We start from the raw sequence: 15,117 nt of genomic DNA, 5'->3' as shown, positions 1-15,117 counted from the left end.
TCATCCACCCCCACCCAGCAGGATGAACACCTCCAGGCCATTCTGCCTGCAGGCCACCAGTTTATCAATACCACAGCTCCCATGACCCCCCGCCTCAGCCCAGCAAGGAGCCGTGCATGGAACTGTACCTAACTGTTCCATCCCCAAACTTTCCAGACATGACCATCCGGTCAAGTCAGCAAACCATTCAGCATACTGCTGAACTCAAAACCGACTTGGGCAATCCACACACCTCCCCGCTGTGACAAACGAAACCCACAACTAGCAACACGCCAAGGAACTTAAGGGCTGGTGTGCGGGATGCAGCTCAACAAAAACCAGGCGGCAAGTGAAGCTTAGCCTGATGACGGGAACCCCTCCTACAACTCCTCCCCATTTCCCAACCGCCCTAGAGCCCTGCAATCAATCACACAAGCCAATCCCCCACGGTTTATATTTAAACTATTCTTACTACCCCCCCTCCATCCTAACCATCAGGGAACAGACCAAACACCCGAAACCCCCCCCCCCCTTTCTCCTAAAGTGAGCCACCCAAGGTGAGCCTGGCACCCACATTACCGCGGGCAGCCAGGTATTTGGCCTGCCCGCCCTCCCAAAAAACACAATTTGACAGATTCAAGGGTACAGATTATGCTAGTTCAGTCAGTCAGTCATTTTGTCTAGGCTTTAAAATGTTGGCTCTCCTAGACTTGTCTAATATATATATGGGTCTCCTTTAGGGACAGCATTACTGCTGCGTCATCTAAAATGAAATTTTTTTTTTAAACAAAGTTTGGAAAATCTAAAAAATACTTAACCAAGTTTTAGAAGACTGTAATGGATGCCAACGAAGTGTATTTATATTAGAGTTTTAAACTCTTCTTATAGTGTCGTCCATCTTCCACCATTCTCCCTCCCCAATTTTATATAGAGTACAGCTAACTACTCTCAGCTTTCCCTAACCCTATAGTTTTCAAACTAGGGGTCATATTATGCCAGTAACTAGATCATGGCCGCATTCCTGTGTCTGTATCCGTTCTAGACGTATGGCTGGCCAAAGTTGGAAGGAAGTGCTATGAATGCAGCAGCACATTCCGCTGCCAACTTGCAGTCCCGCATTGCTCTTCTCACGATGATCGTCAAGAGGTGTAGAAGTATAGGCACTGCACAGTTCAAAGTGACAGAGCCTCATGCAGCTGTAAGTCGGCAGGTGCGCCAGAGCGAGAGAGTGTGAGCATTTGCAAGCAATGAAGGTTGAAAAGTGTGCACTGGGTAGAAGAGAAACTGACAAACAAATCCAACATATGGGCAACACTTTCTTCTCTAGATCCAGATTGGAACGGGGGAACAAGAAGTGAAAGGCCCAGAAGTGAAAGTGCTGTAAATTTTGTTTACCATAGGGTATATTTCAAATAGCTTACAAGTAATATCAAATGTCCGATTTTAGTCATTGCTTGACATGACGTGGTTATAGTTGCCCTTCATCTTTGTTTTATGAAAATTCAAGTCAGAAGATAATTGGGGTCATGAGGATTAAGTGCTTTTCTTCCACTGGTGATCCCCTCAAAAAAAAAAAAAAAAAAAAAAAAAAAAAAAGGGGTGTGTGTATGAAAACCACTATATCCCGTCCCAAAACAGTTCTCTATTCAGATTTCCCACCAGGAAACAAAGTCTCACTTTAAAAAAAAAAAAAACCCAAACTATTTTATTTAGTCTGCATTACAGAATCGGAAAGACATGAGACAGGTTCTGGAGTTTCAAACTTGTTCTACTTCATTCATTTTTTTCTGAGTCTTGTTCTGGCTAAGTCACTGCGACAGTGGTTGGAATTACTAGGAACCCGATCTGCCAGTGGCTGTAATTCAATGCCAATATGAGAAACCATTTTGTTTAAAAAGGAAACAGCCTGCCTCTTTCCATTTACCAAATGGAATAGGCACACAAAGGCAACACCCCCCAACCCCATCCCCACCAAAAAGGTTTCAATTCTACCTTTCCTCCCTCTACTACTTCTTGCAGCACTGGAAACTATTTTCTGCCTGTATCAACTTCACAAGACTCATAAAACAGGTCCGACAGCATTCTGTAGATTTTACAAGTGTGACAGGGTCACAGACTAGCAGAATACTACACGGGTCGCACAAACGTCAGCCTCCATCAGTTATCTCTAAAGGTTTTGGATTTGCCCAGCTTTGTGAAGTAAGTCTGCTGGAAAAACACTAGCAGCAGGCAAGATCAAGAGATATTAAATGAAAATAATTTTTAGCTACTAATATCCCACCTTTCCTTTCCTTCTAAAGACAAGTTACAATAAAATGTATAGAATGAAATACAAATTAAGAATTGAGAAACAAAACAGACAAAACCCCATTAAAAAAAAAACAGGCTCCATGCTTCATTCACCCTCTGAATCCCAGGCCATGTCAGCAACCAAATGCCATCACCATGCCTTACTTCAGTCTGCCTCCAAGCACAGGACAAGCTATTCCAAAATGCAGGGCAAAACAGCCAAAAGGCACTACAATGAGTTACAAGCAAGCAAGTGGATGCAAGGAGGATGGTGTGGGGGGGGGGGGGGGGGGGGGGGGGTAGCTGAAAGGCCTTGCTTGGATGACCTTAAAGTACTCTTTGGCTCATTAACAGGAAGCCAGTGTAGTTCCTTACCTGTCAATCTTGCTGCCATATTTTGAAGGAGTTGAAGTCACTTTGATCTAGAAGTAATGCTCTGGTACAAAAGAGTTGCAATAGTCCAAGTGACTTGTAATTAATGCATGGATAAACAGAGCAAGAAATGTCAAATTTGACACAGACCCAAAAAAGAGTTTTGAACCTCAGAGACAACCCAATTCTGCATAAAAAGCTGTGCATCTAATTTGCGTCCAAGCTTCAAGCTACCTTTTTTGGTATTAAACTTACCACATATATATAAATGGAGGCACAGAAAGTGCTCCGATTGCTAACCTATAATACAAGGCCTCAGATTTAAAGGATTCAACTCAAGTTTAAATTTCATGGGTCCATCTAATATTGCATCCAAGCAAGCAGTGAGGTTGGAAATTGCTATAGTTTGTTCAGGTCACACAGCTCAACAGAGTCAGCAAAAAGCTGGCAGTCAAATCCATACCTTTGAATCAAAGTTCCAAGAGGCCAAACTAGACTAGAAAACATCAGCGATGAGCCCAAACCGTAAGGGGCCTTACAGAAAAGAGTTCGGGTCAACAGTTTTGTTCCCCAGCATACGTACTGTGTGTGGTCAGAAAAAAAAAATAATAATAAATTTCTGATTTATGCCAGTAAGTTCTAACTCCATCACTATAGCTAAAGATCACAATCGATAAGTGTTGAATGCAGGTAACAGCTCTAATATGAACAGGGACTGCAAACCCTTGTCCGCATGCATTTAAATCCCATCTAATAGAGCTAAGAGAATGTCCAGGCTGTGTCTTTGATGGAACCCAGATTGACATGGATGAAATGTGCCACCAAAACGTTCTAAAGCTGTTAAAATGACTTTCAGTAATTTTATGCAGAAAAGGGACCTTTGACACAGGGAGATATTGGTCCACTACATTAGGATTAAGATTTTGCTTCTTCAATATTGGCCAAGTTACCACTTCTTTCAAAAGTAGTAGGCAGCACCCCTTGCTCTAGACCAGTGGTTCTCAACCCTGTCCTGGGGACCCCCCCCCCCGCCAGTCGGGTTTTCAGGCTATCCACAATGAATATGCATGAGAGAAAATGTGCATGCATATTCATTGTGGATAGCCTGAAAACCCAACTGGCTGGGGGGGGTCCCCAGGACAGGGTTGAGAACCACTGGTCTAGACTCAAATTTACAATAGTCATAAGGGAGGGAAAATGACCCACTTTGGATTTCTTTAGTAGACTGCATGGTATAGAGCTCAGGCAACAGGTAATGTTTCTAATAGACTCCAATAATTTACCCACTCCCACCGCTGTTAAGTTTATGAAGGTCACTACGACCTCCAGATAAATATGACAAACTTAGCACACCATTGTATCTAATTGCGATAAACTCAGGGCCAGCTACTGATCACCCCACAGCCCTCATAACCTCACAGACTGAAGTGAGAGAAGTAGTAAAGTCTGCGCGAACGGCAGCCAACTTATTCCCTATTGAGTAACAAAATACTCACCAGTTAGGCCCACCCACATCAGAGAGGTGCTAACAGGTACACTTCCACATCCTCTCTTATTCAGATCACATTCAAACAAAATTTCAATACTTCAAAACAGTCTCTCGTACTAGAAATATGCCAACGCACTTCTCATTATTTCAAAAGATGGCAAGGAAACAGTTTCAAAACTTATTTAGGACAGGTAAAAATTAAGGTGTCAAGCTCATCCCAACCTAAATATTATGTGCCTAAAATAGCTCTCTCAAATTATAGCATTCCAGAAGAATGATCGGGGACCACAATGTATTTGTTCAAAAGGCAAACAACTAAAACTGGACTTAAATTTAATAGATTATATTCAGTTAGGTCAGTAACTCGGGCTGCATTAAGACAAGCTGAGACCCTAAACTGTGCCCCACAGCATTATCAACCAAATGTAAAAATCTTGAAATGAAACTTAGAGGCTCCTTATAATCTGAGACTCTAAATTGTAGATTAGGTAGCTTGTGCTTAAATCCAGCACAGTCAGCAACCTAAACCCAGAAAAGGGATAAGAAGATTCAAGATGAATGATGGAAGAAAAACAAATTCAAGATGTGGAATAAACAATTGGAGATCAGAGAAACTGATTTTAAAAGACGGAGTAGAAGTAAAAAAAACGGAATTTGAAGAACGTGTTTAATTAAGCAAGAATCGGGGATCTGTATGCTCCGGGAAAAGCAGAGATACATGCTAGGGATGGCCGATTACAGTACAAGACCAGAAACTGCTCAGATTTTTAGGATATACACAATGAATTTGCATGAGATATTTGCAGGCACTGCTTCCACTGTATGCAGATGTCTCATATATATTCAGAGTGGCTAATCTGAAAACCAGAACAGTTTGTTGCTCAAGGACCACAGTTGGCCACCTTGAAATATGCACACATCAATGTTGCAAAGTTCCAAAAGTTGTGTAAACAGAGAAAGATATTTGATCCATATCATTCTTGCTCATACGTGAGCCGACTGGGAGATATTCAGCTCTGCCAAGAAATGGTCATCTTTTACTGGACCTACAAAGTTTAAAAAATATGTACCGATTACTTTTAAATGATTAACCTTGACTGTAATGTGTGTTAACATCCAGGCATGCACATCACTCATTAAATTGAAGCAAATGAAACCATACCCTAGACACTGTCCTACAAGATCTGAGGAAGTCAAAATTGAAGATTCGGAGAACCCTTGGCATCCAATGAAAGTGACAAAATGGAAGAACACCTTTAAGGAAAGCAATTAGTGCAGATGTGGGTGCCAACACCGTCAGTCACTGTCTAATCTGGATTATTCTTTTGTTGCAACCTGAAGGACAACATAGCGTTTAAGTAGCCAGCACTGCTCTAACTGCTCAACGATTTCTCTTCCTCTGAGAATGTCAGTAGAGAGGATCTGACTGTACACAAGCCATGCTGCCCGGGAACAGAGCTCAAAGCCATGGTGGAAGGCAGGACTACATTTCAGATCACACCAAAGTGGCAGGTTGACTGGCACTTGTTGAAAAGCCACAGCAGCAATTTGGAAACGTCAGGCTACAACATTTGCCCTGGGCTAGATACGTGAACCCTCCTTACAGCGACTCTGCCACCCGTTTATTTTTATAAAAACAATGTTGGCATTACAGATGCTTCAACTTGACAAGACACTTGATAAGGAAAACAATCCGAGAAACTGCCTACTGTTCATGAAAGCACATGAAAGATGATCAGAGTGAGGGAAGCATGACTGAACTGCAAGAACCTAAAGAAACCCCCTACAAGACAGGTAGGGAAGTAAGAAGCATGGCTTTGGCTTAGGAAGAAGGGGATAGTGGAGTTCTTCCACTTTGTGGCGAGGCCACGCTACACTGCAGTATGATTTTTGGTTTGTGGGTCAGAGGGCATGGCGTGAAAGTCACCAACATTTTGCAGCTGCTGCAGGGTTCCTTCTCCCCCCACTGTCCAAGTCTGTCAGTATTCCACAACCTTTAAACCATCACCGGTAGTAAAGTAATGGAGATTTTTGTGGCGGCTCCGTTCTCTGAAAACACAGACCAGATGTTTCCTTTTTGCATAGTTCTTTCCAACGTTCCATATGTTGAAAAGCATAAAACGGTCTTCTACAGGGTTCCACTTCAGCCACCGTCCCACTTTAGGCAATGGAGTTTCAGAACTGCAGTTCTGGAAGGTTTGCAGGAGGGTTAAAGAGAAAATCTTCACCATAATCAGTAACTAGGATGAAAAGGAAAAAAAAAAAAAAAGCATACAGTATAGACTTAAGCATACCTCTCCCAGCGTGGGCTCCATTTTCCATACAGCAGCACTTAGGCAGGGCAGTTTTTAAGCTCATTGTTTTTCAAAACTACGCAACTCCTTACTTGCAGTCTGTTCAAAAAACACAGAAGGGGTGTAAACATTAACCATGATATGTTATACTGTCCTATGACACTAGAATGGAAAAAGCCTACTGTTATGATCATGGACCGGCTAGAGTGCTGGATGGATCCGCTGGAGGAAGGCCTACAGCGGGACTCTTAGCCAGAAGGCAGTACTGGACCAGGAGACCGGGCAGGACTTAGGTGAGGGTCTCCTGGCAACGAAGAATCCAGAGAACAGTCCAGGTCAAGGCAGGCAGAGGCGAAGACTGTCCAGAGGTCGTGGCAGGCGGCAGCGGTGCGAGACGGAGATCCAGGCCAGAAGTCGGGGCAGGCAGAAGACTAGCGAGGTCGGAGGACGAGCCAAAGGTCAGGACGGGCAGACAGAGAGAGAACCAGAAGCCAAGCCGAAGTCAAAAACCAGGAAGTCACGCTGAAGCAGGGACAGGAGTGGGACCAGGAACTCAGGAGCAGGAGTGGAGCAAGGCAGGAACACGGAGTCTGGAGCGGAGCTGGAACAGGAGAACGCAGGGACAGCAACTAGTTCTTCCGAGTCGACCTGTTGCCAAGGCAGGGAACAGAGATCCAAGCTGGGCTTAAAATAGCCCGGGCGTCTGAGGTCATCTTCGGGGGCCGGACCGAGGTTTCCCGTCACGGCCCCTTTAAATTCCGGCCCGTCGCACACATGCGCGCCTAAGGGGCAGGGCCTGGAGGAGGAAGTCGGCGGCGTCTCCCTCGTGGGGAGAACACTGCGGGAAGGCCTGGCGGTGGCCCACAGCCGCATGGAGAATGCTGCAGTGAATTTCGGAGAGGGGCAGCAGGTAAGGGGGTGACCCGGCCGTGGCCACCTACTCGCTACAACAGGAATTATAAAACCCCACAAAAAATGTTTACAATTTAAAACTGGTCAAGAAGGGCAAAGGGATATTTAATTAACACACACACACTTTTCACAGCCTTAAAACTACGGAAGACATCACATTCTTAACTAAACTGCGGCAATGCCTTTATTATAGTCCTGCCCTTTGTCAGTGTTTCCCAACCCTCTCCTGGAGGCACACCTAACCAGTCAGGTTCTCAAGAGATCTATTTGATGAATATGAAAGACAGATTTACATATATTGAAGACACAGGGCATGCAAACCTCTCTCATGCATATTCATGATGGCAATCCTGAAGAGCAGACTGGAGAGCTGTGCCTCTAGGAGAGGGATAGGAAACACTACTTTTATTGCTGATACAATGCATAATAAAGTACACAAATGTTTGGGAACAAATGTTTTTTTGTATTGTGCAGGCACAAAAAAAATTATCTCTTTGTAAGACAGCATGGAATTCAGTTATCTCAAATGGGGAAAAAGGAAGTGTATCCCCCCCTGCATGGGATACAAAAAAAAAAAACATTTCTGTATTGCAAATACTGGCATTGCTCTTTAATTCCTCCACTGAGTGACCGTGTTAGACAGAGTAGCTTGTGTGGTCTCTAAGTCTGCCCGTCTTTTACATTTCATGATCCCATTTTTAAATCTTCCAGCCATCTTCACTCTACAGTTCTTTTCACACCCTACTTGTACCAGTGCAATGTCTATGCGGAAAACCTAGCAGTGCCTTCTTTTACTTTAAGCTCATAATGACTGGAATGGTTACAGTGGAAGAGCTATAAACAAAGCCAAAACAAATTCCCATCCACTTAGCACTTATCTCCATGGGAATGAAGCAAATAGGGAATGGTTACTGAATTAAAGATTTATTGTAAACTGATAACTAATTTTACCTTTCTGTCATCAAGCTGTCCTTACCTTCTATCTGCCACCATCAGCTGGCACCCTATCATTTTCTCATCACCAAATAATCAGAAGATGGCTCAAAAGGACCCACGGCCCTAGAGATATAATGATTACAAACAGCGTTTGGCAGACGAGTTTGGAGATTACCCATAGGTATAAAGCACAAATCTCTAATTTATGAAGGGGTTTCACCCATTTTGTGCCTTTTGATATAAATCACATTTATAATGTTCCAGGCAACTAGAGCAATCTGTGCTAGTATTAATGAGTACATGCAGCTTCGTTCTGAGGTCAAAGAAAATCCAACAGCCTATCAGTGTCACCTATGAGGAGGGATTTTTTGCACATTTCTGCTCTTTGTCCATGTTACAGTAACTTAGGAATCCAGTGGTCAGTGTAGCCTGCACTTATGCACAAACAGGCATGTTAAGGACTAAGGCCAGAATTATAAAAAACTAAACAAAAACAAAAAAAACCCTCTAAAATCAGCAGCTAGAAAGCCCTTTCAGTTCCTCAACTACTTGCCAAAAGGTGCCACCCCTTTCTGTACACAGCATCTTCTCTATTTACATTCCACTTCCTGTACTGGAACGCACTGAGGAAGTTTCACTGCAGATCTAGAATCCAAGAAAAAGGTTTCTACTAAAGTCCACCTCCCCTTCCCTCCATCCCCCCCGGCACAGCTTTAAAACAAAACAAAAAGCCACACACACACTCCCAACCAAGCAGCTGCTACCCCAGAACAATTTCCGAACTTTGACCTTAGTCAAACTATAACCAACTGACAAGAGCACATCATGCTTAGTGCTCACATGCAAATGATATTTACCGTGGCTGCGGGAAAATGTAGTCACTTAATAAAAATTGCTAAGGGCCGGGAAAAAAAAAAAAAATTAAATTGTCCTCAACTTTCTCGTTTTGACACCAAACTACCAATAATTAAAAGTTAGAGGAGGACCTCTGTGGCAGGAACTAAAGTATGGATGTGGTGCTGCTGCTTCTCTCACAACCATCATTCAGAGGCTGTACACACACACACTCACTCCCTGTCAACCTTTTAAAAATGTCATTCCTCCACGAAGTACTTAAAAACAAAAACCACCACCTTTTCAGGAGCTTTCAAATACGGATGTGTGCGCAGCCTACAGAACTTGGGAGAAGTGCTTCCTCCAGGGCAGGGGGTGGGTCTGATCTTTAGGTGGCAGACGTTATGACCCCCACCCACCCCGTCTGATCACATGTTGCCAGCATTTTATAGACCACTTTCTCCAAAATAACCCTCGACACTCACCCTTCTCCCCAAAAGGGAGCAATTCTGAATGCAGGCCCCCTGCCCTCCCCAGTTCTTAAAGCCAGAGTAACTGAGGAAGGATTCTCTGATCTGACCCTAGTCAGATGCCCTGTGACACGGTAACATTCCCAGTGAAGCACACTTCCTCCCACGTACCACTTCTGCTGGCAAAAGATTAGCCCCTAATCCGCAATGCTTGGCTCTTGCATGCCCAATGTACAAAGCATTAAATGCTCATGCCCTTACAAACGGCAATCAAGAACACCAGTCACTGTCTTAGTATGGGCAGATGAAAACCAAGATTGTTAAACCAAAAACTTCCTTTAGTGTTATCCATCAAAGGTTATGAACCTTTTCCATCTAATTACTGGATTCTTCAAATCTTGTTAGTCATACTCTTGAATAGCTCTCTCGCACAGGTACACCCATTATTGTAATAGCCAAAAAACCTGACACCCTGATCATCACCCAGAACCTAAAGCAGATATCACATGGATACATTGTGCTAGAGCAAGCAGAGGGGCAGATTTTTAAAGGAGCGAGTGCGGGGTACATTTGTGTGTGCTACCCAACGCGCACAAATGTACACCCGACTTTATAACATGCGAGCGCATATTATAAAATCCGGGATTGGCGTGCCCAAGGGGGTGCACATTTGTGCACCCTGCGCGTGCCGAGCCCTAGGGGAGGCCCAATGGCTTTCCCCGTTCCCTCTGAGGCCGCTCCGAAATCAGAGCGACCTCGAAGGGAACTTTCGCTCCCCCCTACCTTCCACTCCCTTCCCCTATCTAACCCACCCCCCCAGCCCTACCTAAATCCCCCCCCCTACCTTTGTTGTCTAAGTTATGCCTGCCCAAGGCAGGCGTAACTTGCGCGGGCCAGTCGGCTGCCGGCACGCGAACCTCCGGCACAGGACCACCCCCAGATCGGCACCACGCCCACGACCCCGCCTCCTTCCCACCCCTTTTTCAAAGCCCCGGGACATATGCACGTCCCGGGGCTTGCGCACGCCGCCGAGCCTATGCAAAATAGGCTCAGCGCACGCAGGGGCAGGTTTTCGGAGTTAAGCGCGTAACCCTTTGAAAATCTACCCCATATTGCACAAACCGAAGAGGACTCTGTGATGGAGTATTTTTTAAAGAATAAAGGAAGTTAGCACCTTCACGTGTCAAACAAGGAAATTAGGGCAGGGAGAGGGATCTAGGAATAAGGGTACAACCGTAAGCCAAACAGAGAAACAGGCTTGCTGATACGGTAGCTTTAAATACCTAAAAGAAAGGGGGTCCCTCATCTGGGCAATTTAATTACTCCTGGATGCGTGTCAACTATTATGCAATAGGCAAAGACAAAAATTAAAAAACAAAAAACCCACTAACACTGCAAGCTCAGAACTGCACAGGTGAATGATAGGAAGGCAAAAATGCCATTCTCCTCATCTGGAAAGAGACAATAAAACTTGTGAAAAAACACAGTGTGTAAGTAAAATGTTCCTCCATTATCACAGTGTCAGCTATTTGTCACCAGTGTTGAAAAATCATGAAAATGCTTACTGCACCGCTCCTTTGGCCATAAATCATCCAGACTGGCAAGGAAGGGGGAGGGGGGGAGATGCATGCCTTTAAAGTGCATCACTTCATGACCCAAACAATATCAGCTAAAGCTGAAGTGCCAGTAACTTCTGTCTAATACAGTCAGGCCCGGTCACCCATGATTTGTAGCAAAGGCTGCAAAACCCAGCCCTGGTCCCTTGCAGAATTGCAGGAAACCAGGGGATGGGTCCAGAAGAAGTCAAGTATCTGTGTAACAATCCCTTTCCCCGCACTCCTCCAGCCAGGTCAAAGAGGTGTGGGTAGCGGTGCCGTGGGCCACATCTTCTTCCTGTGCCACTCAAGACACGGACTTGTGTCGGACAGGTCGTGCAACTCGAAATGCTAGTCAGGTCCCGGATGGCAGAGGAGAGGACATGGCACAAGACACCATCGCTCACCTCCTCCTCCTGAAGTCAGATTAGCACTGGTTTTGGGTGGAGAGATGGGCACGGAATCAGCAAAAGGAAGAGAGATTGCCGGCAAGAGAATCAGCAGAGTGAGAAGATGGTGAAGAGCTTTATCCCCTGGTGCAGACTGCTGAAACGTGGACCTAGGTTGAACTGGAATGTAGGATTTCTTCCATGGATCGTGTGATTCCCAGCGATGTGCTAGCTTGTCAGTGGAGGAACTCAGAAGCAGAGAAGTTAAAACCAGGGAAATATGCTTTGTCACTTTATAAATCATAGATGACACTGAGCGCAGCAATTCTGAGAACTATAAAAATAAGGCGGGATCCAAGGCAAAAGTCTGAGAATATATTTTAAAGGAAATGGTGATACACAAAATTTCAATGAGGCCTCAGTTCTGAAGTCGTTTTTATTCTTAAGTAGCACTCTCACTGCTTACATCTTTATGGCTATGCTCCTCAAAAAGGGAAGTCAGCATCTTATCTATGTTCTTCACGTTTCATTAATGCAACATTGTACTGTGCACAAAAGAACACAGTCTCACTTTCTAAATAGAATTCCTTTTGTCACACAAAATGTGAACGATATTAGCTGAACATAATACCAAGGCACTGAAACAGAAAAAAAAAAAAAAAAAGTGTCAGGCAATAGGCCAAACTGGTGATACCATGCCAAACAAAAACAAAACAGGAGAAGCAGAAGGAAGGGAGTGAGCAGCAGTGCCTCAAAGTCAGAGGTTGTCCTTTATAGTTGTTTTCCAAGCTGGATACAGAGCACGTTGGGTGGGTGTACTGAAGTGAAACGTGAAGTCAAAATTTAGAAGGTGCATGCCCAACCTCGTCTCTGGAGTTATGCAAAACAATAAAAATGAACCATACTTTATTTTCACTGCAATCTTTGTGCTTTTAAAAAAGCCAATTCTTCCTTTACTGGACAAAAAGTACTGTTCTATCATAAGGGCAATGCTGGGTCAGACAAAAGGTCTATCAAACCCATCATCCTGTCTCTTAACAGCAGCCAGTCAAGGTCACTAGGAAGTATCCAGCAGATCATAATGGGGGAAGTTCATTTCTTATTGCTGACTCCCAGAATAGCAGGCAATACCCCAAATCTGCCTGGCTAAGAACTGCTATTAGATCTGTCCTCCAAAAACTTGTCCAAACCTTTGCAATTTGTCTATACTATTAACCTTGACAAAAAAAACTTCTAGCAACAAAATTAGACAGCTTAATAGTGATCTGACTGAAAAAAATACATTAAATTTGTTTTAAATCTGCTTCCAGTTTCATGGCATGTTCCCTAGTCTTAGTGTCTGAAAGGGTAAAATACCTATTCCCCCCCTCTCATGGATTTCAGAAACTTCCATCAATTGGCTGTCAAGTTGAAGAACTGTAATCTAGTTATCTTTTCATAAGGGAGCCATTACATCCCCCTTCTTTGAAGCTTTTCTAGTTCTGCTATATCTTTAAGATGGGATGAGCAGAAGTGCACACAATACTCATGGTTTGGTCACACCATAAGATTTATACAGAGGTAGCAGGATATTTGCAGTTTCATTTTTCCTTCTTTTTGGATCGTTTCTAACATTCCATTTTCTTTTTTAACTGTCACTAAACACCGAGCTGAGATTTCCTTGTATTGTGTGCAAGGAATCCCAAGATCCTTTTCTCGAGTAGCAGCTTATAATTTGAAATCCAGCATTTTGTATATATAGTAGTCCTGGGGGAATTCTGCGCTACCGCGGAGCACAGAATTGCCAAATTCTGCACAGAAAATAGCAGAGAAGACCCTGGCATGCCGTGAACGGAGCGTGTCCCGCGTGTGCTGCAGGATGCAAAGATGAAGGCCCTGGCGCGCCGTTCGCAGTGAAGATGGAAGGCCCCGTGTGCTGCGAACGGAGTGTGCTCTGCTTGCGGTGAAGATGGAAGGCCCCGGTGAGAGAGAATGTGTGTGTGTGAGACAGCATGGGAGGTAAGAGAGCAGGGGGGGGGGAATGCTTGAATGTGAGTTTCAGAGAGAGGGAGCGTGAGAGAGAGCAGCAGGGTGTGCGAGAGAGCATGGGAGATGCTTGAGTGTGGGTTTCAGAGAGAGAGAGCCTATATGAGGAGATTGTGAAGGAATGTGTATGTGTGAGAGAGATTAGGAGCTCATGTGTATTAAGAAGGAACTAAAAAATGAAATTTCAGACCTATTGGTAAAAATTTGTAACCTATCATTAAAATCATTTCCATTGTACCTGAAGACTGGAGGACAGCTAATGTAACCCCCATACTTAAAAAGGGCTCCAGGGGCGATCCGAGAAACTACAGACCGGTTAGCCTGACTTCAGTGCCAGGAAAAATAGTGGAAAGTGTTCTAAACATCAAAATCACAGAACATATAGAAAGACATGGTTTAATGGGACAAAGTCAGCATGGCTTTACCCAAGGCAAGTCTTGCCTCACAAATCTGCTTCACTTTTTTGAAGGAGTTAATAAACATGCGGATAAAGGTGAACCGGTAGATGTAGTGTACTTGGATTTTCAGAAGGCATTTGATAAAGTTCCTCATGAGAGGCTTCTAGGAAAAATAAAAAAAAAGTCATGGGATAGGTGGCAATGTCCTCTCGTGGATTACAAACTGGCTATAAGACAGGAAACAGAGTAGGATTAAATGGACAATTTTCTCAGTGGAAAGGAGTGGGCAATGGAGTGCCTCAGGGATCTGTATTGGGACCCTTACTTTTCAATATATTTATAAATGATCTGGAAAGAAATACGACAAGTGAGGTAATCAAATTTGCGGATGATACAAAAAACTGTTCAGAGTAGTTAAATCAAGAGCAGATTGTGATAAATTGCAGGAAGACCTAGTGAGGCTGGAAAATTGGGCATCAAAATGGCAGATGAAATTTAATGTGGATAAGTGCAAGGTGATGCATATAAGGAAAAATAACCCATGCTATAGTTACACAATGTTAGGTTCCATATTAGGTGCTACTACCCAAGAAAGAGATCTAGGCGCCATAGTGGATAACACATTGAAATAGTCGGTTCAGTGTGCTGCGGCAGTCAAAAAAGCAAACAGAATGTTGGGAATTATTAGAAAGGGAATGGTGAATAAAACGGAAAATGTCATAATGCCTCTGTATCGCTCCATGGTGAGACCGCACCTTGAATACTGTGTACAATTCTGGTCGCCGCATCTCAAAAAAGATATAATTGCGATAATGAAGGTACAGAGAAGGGCAACCAAAATGATAAAGGGAATGGAACAGCTCCCCTATGAGGAAAGACTAAAGAGGTTAGGGCTGTTCATCTTGGAGAAGAGACAGCTGAGGGGGGATATGATAGAGATGTTTAAAATCATGAGAGGTCTAGAACGGGTAGATGTGAATCGGTTTTTTACTCTTTCGGATAATAGAAAGACTAGGGGCACTCCATGAAGTTAGCATGTGGCACATTTAAAACTAATCGTAGAAAGTTCTTTTTCACTCAACGCACAATTAAGCTCTAGAATTTGTTACCAGAGAATGCGGTTGGTGCAGTTAAT

General features: G+C 43.8%; 1 protein-coding gene across 1 annotated transcript in view; it reads right to left on the bottom strand.

The window, feature by feature from the left end:
- Nucleotides 1-15,117, bottom strand: part of JARID2 (jumonji and AT-rich interaction domain containing 2) — a 585,747-nt gene that overhangs the window by 548,921 nt on the left and 21,709 nt on the right.

The sequence above is a fragment of the Rhinatrema bivittatum genome, chromosome 2 (assembly GCF_901001135.1).
Source record: "Rhinatrema bivittatum chromosome 2, aRhiBiv1.1, whole genome shotgun sequence".
NCBI classification, from domain to species: Eukaryota; Metazoa; Chordata; class Amphibia; order Gymnophiona; family Rhinatrematidae; genus Rhinatrema; species Rhinatrema bivittatum.
This window is presented reverse-complemented; position numbering and strand designations above follow the sequence as displayed.